The sequence below is a fragment of the Tenrec ecaudatus genome, chromosome 13, assembly GCF_050624435.1.
Source record: "Tenrec ecaudatus isolate mTenEca1 chromosome 13, mTenEca1.hap1, whole genome shotgun sequence".
Lineage (NCBI taxonomy): Eukaryota > Metazoa > Chordata > Mammalia > Afrosoricida > Tenrecidae > Tenrec > Tenrec ecaudatus.
The window spans coordinates 70,455,251-70,471,870 of record NC_134542.1 but is presented as its reverse complement, the minus strand read 5'-3'; the positions used below and the strand labels follow the sequence as shown (position 1 = coordinate 70,471,870).

Sequence of the window (16,620 nt, the reverse complement as noted above, 5' to 3'; positions counted from 1 at the left end):
CTCCAGCAGAGAGGCTGGCGGGCTAGAACTGCTGACCTTGCAGTGAGCAGCCCAGCATGTAACCCACTGTGTCACCAGGGCTCCTCATCGCTATCCTCACTCAGGTCCCGATATTTTCTAACGGAGGCTTCTCTCCACTTCTGCACAACCAAGCCTCTCCAGCCCGAGCGACTTCAGGGGCTGCCACAAGATGCCGCGACAGCAGCTCATCTGCTGGGAGCAGTCGTGGAGCTTAATTCCTTGGACATCCGCCGGCTCAACACGAGGAGGAGGAAGAAAGTCAGACAGGCGTCACCCCTGGTCTTCTCGTGCTGAAACCTCGGCTTTCCAGGATGCCAAGCAGAACGATGCGAGGCTGTAATTACAAAAGCCCTGGACATGCAGACAGATTTCCTTTCTCTGAGATTTCATGCTCATTAGCTAATGCGCTCCACCCCCTGGAGACGCGACCGTATCCTTCCCCATACAGTCTAAGAGCAAAATGGGGCTGTGAGATGCTCCGTGGCAGAGGACAATGAGCCCCCTGATCGCACTGATATTCCATGGGGGTGAGAAGAAGGTCGAAGCATCTCTGGTCTGCTCTTCTGCCGCTGCGAGACGGACCCCAAAATAAATGACCTCCTCTCAGAACTGTGCGTAGCGGGGCCACGGGTGACGGGGGAAAGTTTCTCTTTGAGTCACTCCCCAGATGAGCCATCCAAAGGTGAGAAGGGGGTATGATCTTAAGGAAGTCCCCACCCAGCCGGGGCTCTACTTCTTCGGCCCTCTGTTCTCACCATCAGTGCTGACACCACCTCCCCGCACCTCCAACCTGGCAGACTCTCTCATGCTCCAAACGCCAGCCTCAGACGTCCAGCCTGCATTCAACGGACAAGAAGGCCCACCCTTTCTGTCCACCCAAGGAGCCTTGCTGGTGTAGTAGATTACGACGTGGATTGCCACCCACAAGGTCAGCAGTTTGAACCCACCAGCCGCTCTACGGGGAAAACAGGATGCTTTCTGTCCCCATGAAGAGTTGCAGTCTCAGAGAAACACAGGGCCAGTTCTGCCCTGTCCTGTGAGGTCGCCGTGGGTCTGTGGGCCTTAAGGAGAAAGGCAGACAGTCGCCTCTGGCACCTTGTACACAATCCTGAGAGCAGGCCGTTGGTCACTGGCTGCTTTGCGGTGGTAGATTTCTGTGACTCAGTGCTGTTTTCAGAATTTGCCTAACAGAGATGCCTTAACCAGGGGAGCCTTCATCCTATGGAATGTAAATCTAATGGATCAGAATTGACTCCGTGGCAGTGGGTTTGAGTACTATCCACCTACTACTAACGGTGGGAAGTTCCATACGTTCTTATGAAAATTCCATACATTCTTATGAAAATTCCATACGTTCTTATGAAAATAACAAACGTTCTTTTTTGTTAAGTTATATGCTTCTTATTGACAAAAAGCCGGCACTTAAAAAAAAACTATTCTCATTTTATCTGTGATACAATCAGAGCTCAGAAAACTGTCTGCCCAAAGCATGCAGCTCATCCATCAGCAGCTGCAGCAAGATCGGAGTCAAGTTTGCTAGGCTCAAGATCCATACTTTCTGCTACTCCCCATGAGCCAGAACACAGCCCTCCCTTTCTCATCCATTCCAGCCTTGCAAGGAAGATGCTGCCTGCTGTCCAAGCACTGTCATCAAGTCAGTTCCAACTAATAGTGACCCTACAGGACGGAGTAGAACTGTCGCTGGGGGTTTCCCAGCCTCTGAGTAGAAAGCCTCGTCTTTCTCCCATGAAGTGGCTGGTGGGTTGGAAGTGCTGATGATGTGATTGATTAGCAGCGTTAGGTTTATTGTGCCAACTAAGCCTCCATACGAACGTGTGGGCAGAGTTTAATCAGGTCACAGCTTAATTGGAGGCTGAGCAGAGAAATGGCTTTCCAAGACCCATCTGCGGTAATGATACAATTTCATGTTAACTTGATAAAAGAGTGAAAGGGTGGCATGTAGCCTGTCAGTCAGGTCACAGCCTGATGATGCCTTCGTGTGGGTGTGGCCTTTCATGAGGATCCTGGGGACTTCCTCTCTCTTGATTATCCCATCATAAGAGTTCTCTCTCTCTCTGCTTCACCTTCCTATTGACAAGCTACACGGAGTCACGCTAACGGCAGCAAGAGCCCTGGAGATGCTTCCATCACCCCTGGATCCGCAAGACTTTCCACCTACCAGCCTGTGATCTTCCTGCATTCGCATTACTGCATGTGCTGCATTAGTCTGAAGAGGAAATCATGGGCTAATATCGGCCATATGAGACAATATCAAACTCTTGGACTTGAAGGGGACTGGGCTAGGATGCTTTCTCAATGTACAATCGCTCTTTTGATCTAAAGTTCTGACACGCATCCGAGTGCCTCTGGATCTGTTTCCCTAGGCAACCCAGATTTACGCAGTAGCCCGACACATAACCACGGTACCACCAGGGCACCTTGTGCTATCGCACGTGCTCCAACACCACACAACTCACAGCAGCGCTTCCCAAGGTGGGTGATACTGCCCCATGGGGAGCACTGGAACAATCTGGGGATTGTTGTGCAAACAGGTATCTACACTTTATTATCCTGGATTCTAGGCTATAGTGCAAAAGTGTTTAAATGGTGGGGGGGGTGCAATAGATGCTGAGTAAATTTTTTTTTCTTCTGAAAATGGACAGTAGGTAAAATAAGTGTGGGGACCTCTGACTTCGAGGGATAGTTTCAGTGTGCATCGCCTATCTACAGCTCAGTTCAGGGAGACGGTGCCACTGTCAGAGGCTGTGTTAAAGGAGCTCAGTCCCCAAACCCCACAGCTCCCTCCATCAGTGGTCACTCCAAGTCCCACCAGGTTGGCCTGGCATGTTGGTTCCCACCCAGAATGTTCCAGATACCAAAGCCAAACACCACAACGCGCCTGCGGACCACAAAGCGTACTTTCCAGCAGAGGGCTCCAGATCAAGAGACCATCCCTGAAGAGAACTGCAGAGCAAGTGACAAGGAGCTGAGTAGCGCCGGGCTGGGTACCCAACAACAGAAAATGCAACCAACACGTCACTTAGCTGCTGAGAAGAAGCCATTCTTAGCGCCACTTGCTGCAAACCTTCTTTTCTCAAATGTGCACTGCACACCCACTCCCTCCTTAGTCCTCTCCTTAAAAACCAAACTCACTGCCAACAGGGTCCACTCTGATCCATACCAATTCTGTAACAGCACTGCACCGGTGAGTTTCCAAGGCTGTAAGCCTTCATGAGAGTAGAAATCCTTATCTTTCTCCTGTACAGCAGCAAGTGGTTTCGAACTGATGACCTTGAGCTTAGCAGTTCAACTCTTAACCCACTATGTCACCACAGCTCCAGACAGAATAAATATGAAGTTTCTTAATCTGAGATTACTGTCAGGGCTTGAATAAATTAAGCAATTCGATTGGGAGAGTCTACATTGAACCCAAGATTTCCTTCAACTACAAGAGATCGAGAACAATGCGTAGAGCAGCGGTTCTCAACCTGGGGGTTGAACGACCCATTCACAGGGGTCACCCAATTCATAACAGTAGCAAAATTACAGTTATGAAGAACAAAAATAATTTCATGGTTGATGGGGTCACCACAACATGAGAAACTAACTGTATTAAAAGATCATGGCATTGGGAAGGTTGAGAACCACTGGCCTAGAGGTATACGGTACATTCAAGACCAGGAGTCCAAATCCCCAATTTAGGAATGAAGAAACAGTCTTATAAACAACAAAGGCATGGTAAAGCTTGGGGTCAGAATGCGGGGCACCCTTCCCCTAGTCTGCTATTATTTTCACCATGTTGGGGGTTTCCCAATTGCCGGTCACAATCCACTACTGGTCGTGAAATTAATTGCATGAGTAGAGGAAGCCAGCATTGTGTTGTGCTGCTTTGTTTTGTTCTTGTGAGAATGGAAATAAAAAGGACAGAATGGAAAACAAATGAGAGGAGGAGGCCAGAATGCATTTTCTCTGTTGAGGGTGAGAATGGGTTTGTGGAACTTTTGTTCCATAGACCGGAGCTGAAGTAAAATGCATGTTTCACTGTGAGGCGTCATCTAAGGTCCAAACCCCGTGTGTGATACCCGGCCGTGCTTCCCAGGATTAGAGCACGCCCATGCTTTGAAAGAAAAGGCAGAGGCCGCCTAACTGCTGGGTTCTAAAAGGCATTTAAAACTAATATGAAGGCAGTCTTGTACTAAGAATTTTTTTTGCCCCTTGCTGATTAAGAGGAAGCTAAAAATATAGGCTTGTCACACTCGCTGCCATAGAGCTGACTCTGACCCACAGCAGCCCTGTACAACTGAGTCAACCTGCCCCATGGGTTTGAGCGGCTTTCAGCTCCTTCTGGGAATAGACAGCCTTGTCTTTCTCGCCAAGAATAGCTGATGGTTTCAAACTGCTGACTTTGCGATTAGCAGCCCCAAGCATGACCACTGCGCCACCAGGGTGCCTCCAAATCGAGGATTAGCAAGGGAAGGAACAGCAGCAATAGCAATAATTGAACGAGATAGAGCCCGGTGTCTCGTTGGAACCCTGTATGACAGCCACACATGAATAACTAACATTTGGCAATATATTTTAGGCGTAAGAAGCTCTTAACACTTCGGACCTTTCACATTTTATTCCTGATTCCTTTTTCAAGTGAAATGAATCTCTCTGTAGGATCACGGCCTGCATGCACACGCTACGAGGAGCTAGCTCTGAATCATCCTTTGAGTTCAACCCACTGCTGGTAAATGATTCCAGACTCAGGCCAGCTCCTCCGAAGTGCGAGGTGCTCGTTATGTCAGTGGCAACCAGAGGCCACAGTCGGATCTGGTTCATTTCAGAATGCATTTCAGAATGCGGGCTTCTCCCCAGTTAACCCATCACTTCCCATTTTCCCCTCTGTACCGTTGTGGGCATGATGTACTTATTTTCTTAATTTTAATAAACCATTTTATTGGGGGCTCTTACAGCTCTGATAACAATCCATACATCCATTGTGTCAAGCACATTTGTACATTTGTTGCCATCATCCTTTTCAAAACATTGTCTTTCTACTTGAGCCCTTGGTATCAGCTCCGCCCCCCACCCTCCCACCTTCATGAGCCCTTGATAAATTATTGTTTTCATTTCTTACACCATCACTGTCTTCCTTCACCCATGTTTCTATTGTTCGTCGCCCTGGGGGTGGTGGGGAAGGGGTAACCCGACGATCATTGCGATCAATTCCCCTTTTCGATCCGTTCTAACCCCTCTCCCCGCCTACCTCCCAGGAGAGCTACTCCCATTATTGGTCCTGAGGGGATTATCTGTCCTGGATTCCATGTGTCCCGAACTCTTATTGGTACCAGTGTACATGCTCTGGTCCAGCCGGCTTTGTAAGGTAGAACTGGGGTCCTGACAGTGGGGGTGGAGGAAGTGGGGGGGTGGAAGCATTAAAGAACTAGAGGAATACTGGATGTTTCATTGGTGCTACACTGCACCCACTGCTGGCATTATTAAGGACCGCCATCAGAACGCTGCATACCTGTGCTTGTTACCCAGAGAGATGCTTGAGGGAGATACAACTTAGTATTAAAACATTGGCTGTCATGAAGTCTCTAAGACACAAACTCACGTGAAGGACTTCAGAAGCTCTATTGTAAAAGCCACAACTGAGAATCCATCATAGTCTGGACAGTGTGTTCAATGTCCACGCTCCAGATTGTTCTTGGCATTTAGTATTAGGGTAAAAATGTCTCTACAGTAATTTGGTAGGTAAAGAGGAATACGGAATATCAAATTGGGTTTTTGCTCTGATGGGAACCTCAAGCTCCAACTATTATGCTGAATGACAGCAACGATCTTTATCCGGAGTTGTCAGTGACTTCTGCTCCTGTCCCTCTCCATCATAAGACCCTGGGAATGCAAGCGCGGAGCCCTCGGCTGTCAGCCACAGGTCGGCGGTTCAAACCCACCCCGCAGCTCTGTAGGAGCAAGAACTGGAGCCCTGCTCTCCTCAATCACAGCCTAGAAACCCCATGATGCAGTTCTACTCTGCCCCAAGGGGTCACTAAGGGTTCAAATTCATTGAAGACACAGGGCAACACAAGAGCGTTCCTTTAGGCTGAACTCAGCTGGGCTGCCAGGACATGAGGCAGGGTCTCCTCGGACTGTTACTACCTGACCATCAAATGAGAAGGAATGTGTGTAAGAGCCATTAGAAAGAACTGGGCCACAAAGAGAAAGCAGTGCATTAAGATGTTTGCCTATTCATTCATGATCAACCAAAAGTCACTGGGCCGCTACCCTGTGTTAAGGCAGTTCGCTGGATGCTAGATGTCCAGAAGTTGGCCTCTCCTGTTTCACCTGGAATGATCTTTCTAAAGGTTCAATCCCTACGTAGAAGGTAGGAGACATGACTAGGCATCTCGTCTAGGCTGCTCTATGTCACGCGACCCCATCACCTCGGGTAAATAATGCCCCAGTCATTAGAAGTTATTGGAAAAATGTCGTACTAGGTCAACAGCAGTTAAGAGGCAAGACTGGTTTCAAGGCCCTGTGGTAGAAAAAGGGTATAACTCCCCAAGTCTTAGGCTAGTAAGACCCTTGAAGGGGCTAGATTGAAATGTTATCCAAACCTTGGTACAGATTCCATCAGAAGCTGTGGACCTAATTTCTAAGCCTCGGTTTCCTTAGTGGGCATCACAAGGCCTATCAGTGAAGCAGCGGTGAGGGGTGAACAGGACAGGGGCTTCCCAGGGCTCCCTTAACACCTAGAAAACATACCAGGGGCCTCGAAAAAGACTCGTCACAACCCCACACTCGTTAAGCTTCACATTTCGACCTCACTCGCTCGCCCTCCTCTCGCCTATCTCTAACTGGAAAAGAAAAGAACTACATTTGAAAACCAAAAGACCACCAGGTACAGGATCTCTTAGAGTCTGATGTAGCGTCACTGAATCTAAGCGCCTAGAATATGCCAAACCTCTCATGATGCACAATGGTACCTAATGAACTAAATTTTTTAAAATTATTATCTTTGCTCCATTCCGATTGCAGGGGTTGGAATCCCTGCTGCATATTAACTGCATCCCCTGAAGCAGTTACTGGTTCCCACCGTTCTCAACAATGATGATAATGCCTAGCTCAAAGGAGGAGGTGAGTCTCTCAGCAAACCCCTTGGAACCGTGCCTCGCACACGCGTGCCCTCCCGTCCAGAGGAGGTCACAGAAACCCAAGGGGGCAGTTCTACTCTGACCTACAGGGGCACAAGGAGTTGGCATCGACTCAGTGGCAATGAATTCTGTTCTGGGAGTTGAGTCTTATTCCTCAAGGGGCCCTGGTGGTGCTGTGGGTTACACAAAAGGCTGCTTAAACCACAAGGTCAGAGGTTCAAACCCACTAGCCACTCCACGAGAGAAAGATTTACCGTCTCGGAAATCCTGTGAAGCAGTCCTGCCCTGTCCTAAAGGGTCACTATGAGTCAGAATCAATTTGATGGCAGGCAGCAGGGTCTTAGATTTTTTGTTTTGTTGTTCCGTTTAGTGTTACTTCTTGGGGCATCCCCTCCAAATCAACTGGCCTGCTACCCATTCGTTGTTGCAATGGCTACCTAGTCTTCCACAGTTACTGTCACCGGGTCCTTCTTTTGAGAAGCACTCACTGCCTATCCAGTTATTCCCTCACAACCAACAACGTGGCAACAAACGCCTGGTACTTAAAACAAAAACACTCTGGCTCGCAAGAATGGTTCTTAATGCTAAAGTCACGGTGCAGTTGTCCAGAGACCCTTGCACACGGATAGATGTCAGGAATTAAATTGAGAAAAGCACTACGTTCGCCTCTGCCATTAACGACGCCCACTGGAAGCCAAGTTCTGTCCTCACATCCTGCTTTAACGAGGAACGCCAAGCCAAAGCTTTTTATTAAGCGCCTGACCTTCTCTTGGCACGTGAGAGCACTCTTGGTGACGCCGTCCTGTGCCTCCCCCGCCGCAGCCCTGGCGGCAAAGCCCTGGCAGGTCAGCAGTTGGAAACCAGCAGCTGCTCCGGGGGTGGGCGATGGGGCTTTCTACTGGAGAAAGAGTACATCTCGGAAACCCACTAGGGCAGTTCCACCCTGCCCTCTAGAGTAGGAATTGATTCGATGGCAGTGCGTTTGGTGGGCCTGGGGCCCAGGTCCTCCCCTGAGAGTATGGTCCCGACATGATCAGGCTTTCATTTGAGAGGCGAAGGCTGGTGTTTCTGTGTAACACAGAACCTCAAATGGCTTTGGTTCCGCTGAGGATTTCTCCCAGGGCCCTCATGACCCAGCTGGCTCTGTGCTCCGTGGACATGCTCAACCTCCAAACCCAAGTCAGCCAGGTCATCTAAGGGCCAGCCCCAGATGAGTGGGTCCACGTGGCGTCGGGGGGGAGGGGGGCTGCCAGCAATCGTCAGCACTTGGAACTTGCACTGCAAGATCGCTTGATGTTTGCTGAAAATCCAGAATTCTGTGAGATCCCCCAACACGACAAACTTGGCTTTTTTTAAGCATTTTGAGTACAGTCAGTCAAAATCACTTTCCAAAAACAGACCAGCAAAGGAAGGGGCCAAGGCCCCGGAATAGAAATGGCGCCAACAAAATGGAGCGTAGGAAGGTCCCCACAAGGGTTAACGGAGCCAAGGCCAATGAAGAGCGCGTGGGAATCTTTGATGGAAGCCTAATCTGCCCTGCAGATCTTCACTGAAAAAAGCCATTTTTAAAAATTCATAGACGGGCGGGAAGCATGTCGGTCCAGTCAAAGTTCACTGTGCAAGCTATGTGTTGCTTATCACCTATTACATTACACACACTGCTCTACCCTCTACCTGAATTTGACTTCTGCAGGTGCCGCCATGTTACCGGGTGTTCCAAATTTTCAATTGCTTCCAGGATTAAAACCTATGAAACTGCTGTCTTTCTGCGTCAGAAACGGTCCCATTGGGCAGGCATCCACATTCATCCGTGGCCTGGGCCCACGCTGACGGACTATGCGAATCTATGCGAATCATCGGACCTCACCACGTCAACACGAAACGGAAAACTGTAGCAGAGTCACTCTCCCACCATTCCGCATGGCTTGATGAGAAAGGATGATGTGGGGCCAGCAGGCAGATCGAACACGAAGAAGAGGGGCAGGTGTTGTTATCAGTGCTTGGCCGCTCGCATCCCCCAGAGGCCTGTCTGGACCAGTGGCGCTCAGTGTGGCCCCCACAGCGAGACTGCCAACCAAGGTCCCCGTGTGTCACGGCCACCCGAGAACAGGAGTGGGTGAGGAGAGCCTCCTGGAGGGGTTGCCGGAGCGGATGGAGCGCTCGCTGAGAAACCCACAATGGCCGCTCAGGGAAACGCTCTGAGGACATTCCCTCCACTGACCTGGATAAACCACCTTCCCTGGGAAAGCCCGGCTGGTGAAAACATTTAGAGGTCACAGCCCTGAACCAAAGAAAAGCAGCCCTTGTCTGGAACCATCTGATAATGCCACAGGAAAAGAAACGCAGCCCAGGGTTTCTGATTTTTAGATAATGGAAACGGGTGTGCAGCATCGGCTGGGAATGAACTTGAGTAAACTCAACTTGGACCTGAAGTTACACCTTACTTTAGCAACAACAACACACACAAAAAATAACCTGTCGTGAAGGGGCTCTGGTGGAGGAGTGTGGGTTAAGCACTGAGCCACTGTTTGCCAGGTTCTAAAGGGAAAGATGAAGCCGTCTGCCCCCTAAGTATTTCCAGCCCTATGGGGGGTCCTTCTGTGTCCGGTAGGGTAACTGAACCCACTCCGTGGCAGTGAGTTATGCTGCTGCTGCCGCTACTAAACACCTGGAAAGTATGTGTACAGGGTTTACTCAACATAAATGAAACCAGCACCAGAGGTATAGGTAGTTTTAGTCACAGGTTAGAGGAGTGATGTGTCTAGGATAAACTGATTTTTTTTAATTGTCATCAAGCTGATTCTGATTCACAGCACCCCTATAGGGCAGAATAGAACTGCCTCATAGACTGTCTGCTCCTGTAAAGACGGACAGCTTCATAACCCCAATATAGATAGGGTCACTGAGTCGGAATCAACTCTACGGCGGTGACTGAGTTTGGTCAGTAGCATTTCCCAGGCTCCAAGACTTCATGGAAACAGACTGCCTCAGCTTTCTCCCATGGAGCAGCTGGTAGGTTCAAACTACCAACCTTGTGGTTGGGAGCTGAGCACTTAAACCACGGTGACAAAAAGATTCTTTTTTTTTTTCTTGATTTTTTTCCTTGATTTTTATTTTATTATTTTTAAATAATTTATTAGGGGCTCATACAACTCTTATCACAGTCCATACATATACATATATCAATTGTATAAAGCACATCTGTACATTCTTTGCCCTAATCACTTTCTTTTTTTCTCTCTCCTCTTTTCTTTTTTTACATTTTATTAGGGACTCATACAACTCAAGCCATACATATCCATACATCAATTGTATAAAGCACATCCATACATTCCCTGCCCCAATCATTCTCAAAGCATTTGCTCTCCACTTAAGCCCTTTGCATCAGGTCCTCTTTTTTTTTCCCCTCCCTCCCAGCTCCCCCCTCCCTCATGTGCCCTTGGTAATTTATACATTGTTATTTTGTCATATCTTGCCCTATCCGGAGTCTCCCTTCCCCCCTTCTCTGCCGTCCCTCTCCCAGGGAGGAGGTCACTTGTGGATCCTTGTAATCAGTTCCCCCTTTCCAACCCACTCACCCTCCACTCTCCCAGCATCGCCCCTCACGCCCTTGGTCCTGAAGGTATCGTCCACCCTGGATTGACAAAAAGGTTCTTAATGCCTGTGATAAACAAAACCTGACTCACTGCCATCAAGTTGATTCTGACTCACAGTGACCCAGTGCACAGGGTAGAACTGCCCCTGTGCGTTTCTAAGACCGTAACTCTTCATGGGAGTGGAAGCGTCTTTATAGGAGTCGATAGCCCATGGAGCAGCTGGCAGTTTCGAACTCCTGGCCTTGCAGTTAGCTCAACGAGTAGCCATTCTGCCACCAGAGCTCCTTAGGAGCTCTTAAAGAACACACTGTAATTTCCAGTGTGTTGATACTGGGATTAAATTACAGCGTGTTAACACTGTAATTTCAATGTGTTAATACTGGGATTAAATTACAGCGTGTTAACACTGTAATTTCAATGTGTTAATACTGGGATTTATTCCCCAGATATGTTTGTTTGCTCAATGATATATGCTAAACAGAATCACTCCATGAATAGCATCACTTGCCATTAAAAGAACATTTAGCAATTAGTCTCAAGGGCACTCCTGTAGCACTCGGATCCTTCAAAGCTGAAAATCTGAATTCTGGTCCTGTTGATTCTGACCCATGACATAACTTGCAGCAAAACCCATGATGTATCAGTGGACGGTGTTCATTCAGTGTATAAAAAGGCTGGCGTCTTGAAGCATGGTGGGTGGGAATGGGCTCCCTGGGTGCCTGTGAATCACCTGAGCTTTTGGTCACTTCCTGTCTGAACTCCCAAAGACCCTGCCCCACACCTTCTCCTAGCGCTCCCATGGCCTTGGAGTGGTGGCCCTCAGCCTGGCTCTCCTTAGAACCAGCCCTTCTAGGCCACTGCCTAGAGCACGGAAGACTCCCTGTATGAATGGCATCAGCAGTCTCACCAGCTCACGCTGATGAGGTCAACCGTAAGACAGGAGAAGTGAAGGCTGGGGGGTCAAAGCCGGGCCAATGCTGGGTCCTGGGTCGGTAGAACTCTTCGACTCCAGGTTCCTCCTTTCAGGTGTTTCAAGTTGAGGTGTCTGGTGAGGATTGGAGAGCTTCTTAAACAGAACTAAGAAGGCAACCCACTTCAAGGCATCCCAAATTTACAGAGCATTCGTTCCAATTCTGTCATCAAGAATCACAGGGCCATTGGTTTTTAAATTTGGTCTCCTGGCCCCTGGTCAGGGAGCCCTGGTGCTAGTGGGACAAGGCTGGCAGTTCATACCCCATCAGCTGCTCCTCGGGAGAAAGGTGAGGTTAGCTTCTCCCATGACGGTTTACGGTCTCGGAAAGCCTCCACAGGATCGGTACGAGTCAAAATCAAGTCAAGGGCACGGAGTGTGGTGTGCAGGTCCCTGCTCACCATGCAGCCACACAAACAGGCACTTTCAGCGAAAGCTGGGCAGGGGCAGGGCGGGGGGGAGGGGGGCTGGAGGGCTCTTAGGGAGGTGCTGGGGGCTAAGTGAAAGGCTGGCAGTCTGAACCCCACAGGGGACTGCCTGGGAGGAACAGTCTGGTGATTTGCTTCAGGAAGGTGGTGCCCAGTGGAAACCCTGTGGAGTGTAGTTCTGCTACATCCGGCATGGCCACCAGTAGCTATCAGCTGGAAAACAGCTGGAATATACAGCAGGGCCCTGGAGGAAGACCCGACAGACCAGAGTCAACAAAGGTCCTTAGACAGGCCCTCGGCCTGGAGGAGGGACACATTCCATTGATGCAAATCTGGTTTTTAAATTCAGGAAAAGGCTGCTTTGAAGTCACGGCCCCCTGCAGACTCAAAGCCCCATAATCTGGCAGGAGGGAACAAACGTCTTGTTCTGCTGGGAGGCGGTAGTCCAACTCCTCCCAGGAAGCCCACTGGGGTTTTTTTTCTTTTTGCTGATTAGATCAACAGAAATGAAGCCAACATTCCACAAAGGAATGGCCATTGCTAGTCTCACAGATAGGCAGATACACCCACAGGGAAAGGCCAAAAGACGCAAGTTATGGTCCCAATGCACGTGATGGTGGTTTTCAAGCCCATAGACGCCCACCATTCCCGTGGCTCCAAACCCGGCTCCAGACTCCAGCCGCAGAGGAATGTCAACAGCTCTATATCCCCCAAAAGCCGGTGTCTGCATCAAGCCCCCACGTCTCAGTTACATACACAATTGTGTCTGTAGTAAGAGGGTCAAGGGGTCCCCTAAATGGGCACAGCTCTTGTCCAAGAGGGCTGAGGCTTCTGGGAAAAGTGTCTTTCTTGCAGGTTTGTCCGCTATAACTACTGAAGGCTTCTCAGTCTCCAGGGGCAATGTGCAGCCTTGGTGGCATGCATTCAAAGGTCAGCGTGCCCACAGCCCCACCTACTGAGAACAGCGCTTTGTTTCTGAACCCTAAGAGCTCCGTGAAGAGCCTAGATTTGGGCAGATGCTCTTAAGAGCCTCTGAGATGGGGTACCCGCAACAGAAACACCTGTGTGATTAAAATACAGGCTCTTGGACCCCACCTATTGATTCATAATCATTATGACTGGAGGCCTGGAATTTTCATTTTCAATTAAGTTCCTTCAGTGTCCTCCATACCACCGCTACCCCAAATTCTCTTCGAGTCAAGAACCATACGCTACCAGCCGTGGGGAACTGTGTCAGTCAGGATCCAATTAGGAAAGGAAGAGCAGCACCAGGCATGGTCGCAGCTATCAAAACAAAGAGCTGTAAACAAGAACTGTTCAACAGGACCTGGAGGTCGGTAAAGGCCGGGTAGCCCAGCGTGCTGGCTGTTTCACCCCCAGGGCCAGGGACAAAAGGAAGGAGGCAGGGGGTACCAGATTCTAGACCTGCCCAAATGGAGACTCTGGGAGCTGGACCTCAGAGGTAGTGCTGGCACCTCCGGAGCGATGCTGGGGCGGGAGAGGGGAGGCACGGTGCTGGGATTCAAACTTCCAGTAACTGCTCGCTTCTAGAGAGAAACTTGAGCTGTTAGCTCGGAGTTTCAACGGTTCCTAGCAATACTCCATGAGCTCGCCCTGTGGCCACCAGAACACAAATCCCTGTGTAAGTGGGCCCGATCAGCTCAAACTCATGTTATTCACAAATCAACTGTAAATTATACTCGGGGTTTTCAACGGCCTGAAGATCTGCGCACCCAGGTGTTCAGGGTCAACTGCACTCGTAGCTGAGGGGCGGGTCCCTGTTCCAGCACTCTTGGGAGAGCAACAAGCCAACAGATGGTGCCTTCCCCTCAGCCTTCCAGAAGCCCCCTAGCACTGCCTGTTAGAATAGAATCCACTCGATAGCAAAAGGCTGTGGTTGCTGAGTGATTAGAAGAAACCCTTGCTTTGCTCTCACTGTGCTGTGGTGCCTTTCATGTTGCCACGATGCAGGAAGCCAGGCCAGTGATATTCCAAGTGTGCACGTTGGATCCTGGGCAGCTTACACCATCAGAGGAGCAGCAGCGGAACCAGGAGCCAGAGCAGCGGAACCAGGAGTCAGAGCTCAGGGACTGAGAGATGGGACTGCCCAACCCCGGGAGCCAGTCAAGCAGCGGCGTGCTTCCCTGCAGGAAGCTGGCTTTCCGCGTGGGCAGGATGCAGCAGCTGCCAGACTACAGTGGGTAGATGAAAAGGCCTGGCGTGCCACTTCGAGCAATGAGCCAATGGAAACCCCTGAGGATCACAACAGAGCCATGAGCCCATACAGAGCTGGAAAATGAGCTCAAACTGGGAGAGCACAAGGCCTGAAGCCTGCTGGCAGCCACGAGGACAGGGCAGGGCTGGGCAGCACACTTGATTCTGTGGCACGTCAGGTCACCCAGCAGCGTCAGAGTTCATGGGCAAAAAACCCACCACCACAGGGACACAGCAGGTGATAGAGGAGTGCACATCATAAGGGGGGCAGGCAAAGGTGGGTCTGGAGCTTGGAGACAGTCACTTAACCTCAAGCCAAGGGCACGAGGGTAGGATGCCCATTTGCTCCAAGGGGAGGTTGGGAGTTATTCCCAGTTCCACCTAACAACGACCTGGTTTGTTTACATTCTCATTTATTTTTAAACGACAATTCCAAGAATGGCCTTTTGAAAATATATAGCCCTTCCAAAGTTTCCACTCTGGACTTCCACACTCAGTTCAGCTTCTCAGTCCTATAGCAGTGCGGGGGTCAGGAATCCGACAGCCAAGCTTCAATCTTACCAGCTATGAGACCTTGGACAGGTTCCTCCTAAATCCTCCTAAGTCTTGGTAGGTCAGTTATGAAAAGGAATGATCCTGCGTGTACCCTGCACCTGGCACACAGGATGGAACAAATATGAAATGAGTGCGCACTTGCACCTAGACCTTCCGAAATGTTGACAATTTGTATTCTTATCAACAGTGCGATTGTCCCAGATGCCAAAATGGAAACCAAATTTATTATAACCTTTTGAGAAAATACATATTTTTGGCTGATGGGTTACTAAAAGACCAGCAATTCATATGGCTCACTGCACTTCACTCACTGAAATCCCCTCAATGGAATATCACTTATCCCACTCTCGCTGTCTTCATGTTCTTTCATTCATCCCCAGGTTCTGCTGTCCACTGCCACGGCTACACAGAACTCAGACAAAGTTCATTATTAACAGTTTTATTAAGGAAGTCAACAAGTTGTAATGCCAGTGAGAAATCCTCCGGGTGGATTGCACGTCACAAAGTCTGTCCAGTCTGCTAGCAAATGCCCCACAGGGGCATCCCACTGTGCTTTAGCCTCAACCTGATGGCATTCAGCGTAAAATCCCATGGTCAGGAAACCCAGCTCCCTGAATTAGTGCCCAGAGCAGTGGTTCTCAACCTTCCTAAAGCCCCGACCGTTTAAGACAGTTCCTCATGTTGTGGTGACCCCAACCATAAAATTATTTTGGTTGCTACTTCATAACTGTCATTTTGCTACTGTTATGAATCGGGCGACCCCTGGACAAGGGTTGCTCGACACCCTCCAATAAAGGGGTCGTGACCCACAGGTTGAGAACTGCTGGCCTAGAGGATCCCCACTTCAGTAAACCTCAGCCCGAAGGCACTCAGCTACACACTTCTGTGTGTAGCAAGACCAACAAGAGCCCAGAGGCACCCAAGTCCTCAGGCCGGCCTCCTGCACTAACACATTCGTCTTGACTTGCTCCCTGGGTTGGGAAGTCCACCACCCTGTCCCGTGCTCTGGCTCCTGGCTCTGCTGCCGCTCCTCTGATGAGGGCGCTGTCCTATGGAGCCATGAAGTTCACTGCACACGGACGTGCTCCACTGCTGGTTTTTGCTGCTAACGAGACCCTTCCTCCTGCTTCTCCAGGGAAGCCTGTTCATAATCACGCACAGTTGCGCCCTATCAGCATCTTCCTACCTTCTTACAGACCCATGCAGGGAAAGGTGCTCTGGCGGGAGCGGGGGACTCTGGGTCTGAGACCCACATGGAGACATTAAACAATCCACTGCCGCTGCAACACTTCCTTTGTGTGTTTCCTGTTTCCAGCCCTCCTTTCCTTACCCTTCTCAACCGTGTCCTGGGTAAATGCTGCCCTTTTGATCTCAATTGGTTGATTACTTTAAGGTGTGCTGTACCTCCTTAGTGTTCCCCTTACAGACCTGCCAATTGTTTGGCTGAATTGTGAGCCAATTGTTTGGCTGAATTGTGAGCCATTGGGGCAAATTCAGTTCCAGGTCCCACGGGTTAGTAAGGGCCCACTGTCTCAGCTGTTTCACCAGTCTCTATCCCATGGCCAAGTGGGGGTCCTGTCATGAGAGAAAATACCTTCGTAACCTCTCCCCCTGGAATCCTCCTTTGTCTCACGGAGTCCTAATTCCTGCTAGTTTCCTGGCAACTAGCCCACTCCTGCAAAGCCCACTCCTGG

General features: G+C 49.8%; 1 protein-coding gene across 2 annotated transcripts in view; it reads right to left on the bottom strand.

Annotated features, from left to right (window-relative positions):
- The window catches only part of STK39 (serine/threonine kinase 39), a 365,110-nt gene that overhangs the window by 282,025 nt on the left and 66,465 nt on the right, over positions 1-16,620 (bottom strand). The gene's annotated exons all lie outside the window — the stretch shown is intronic.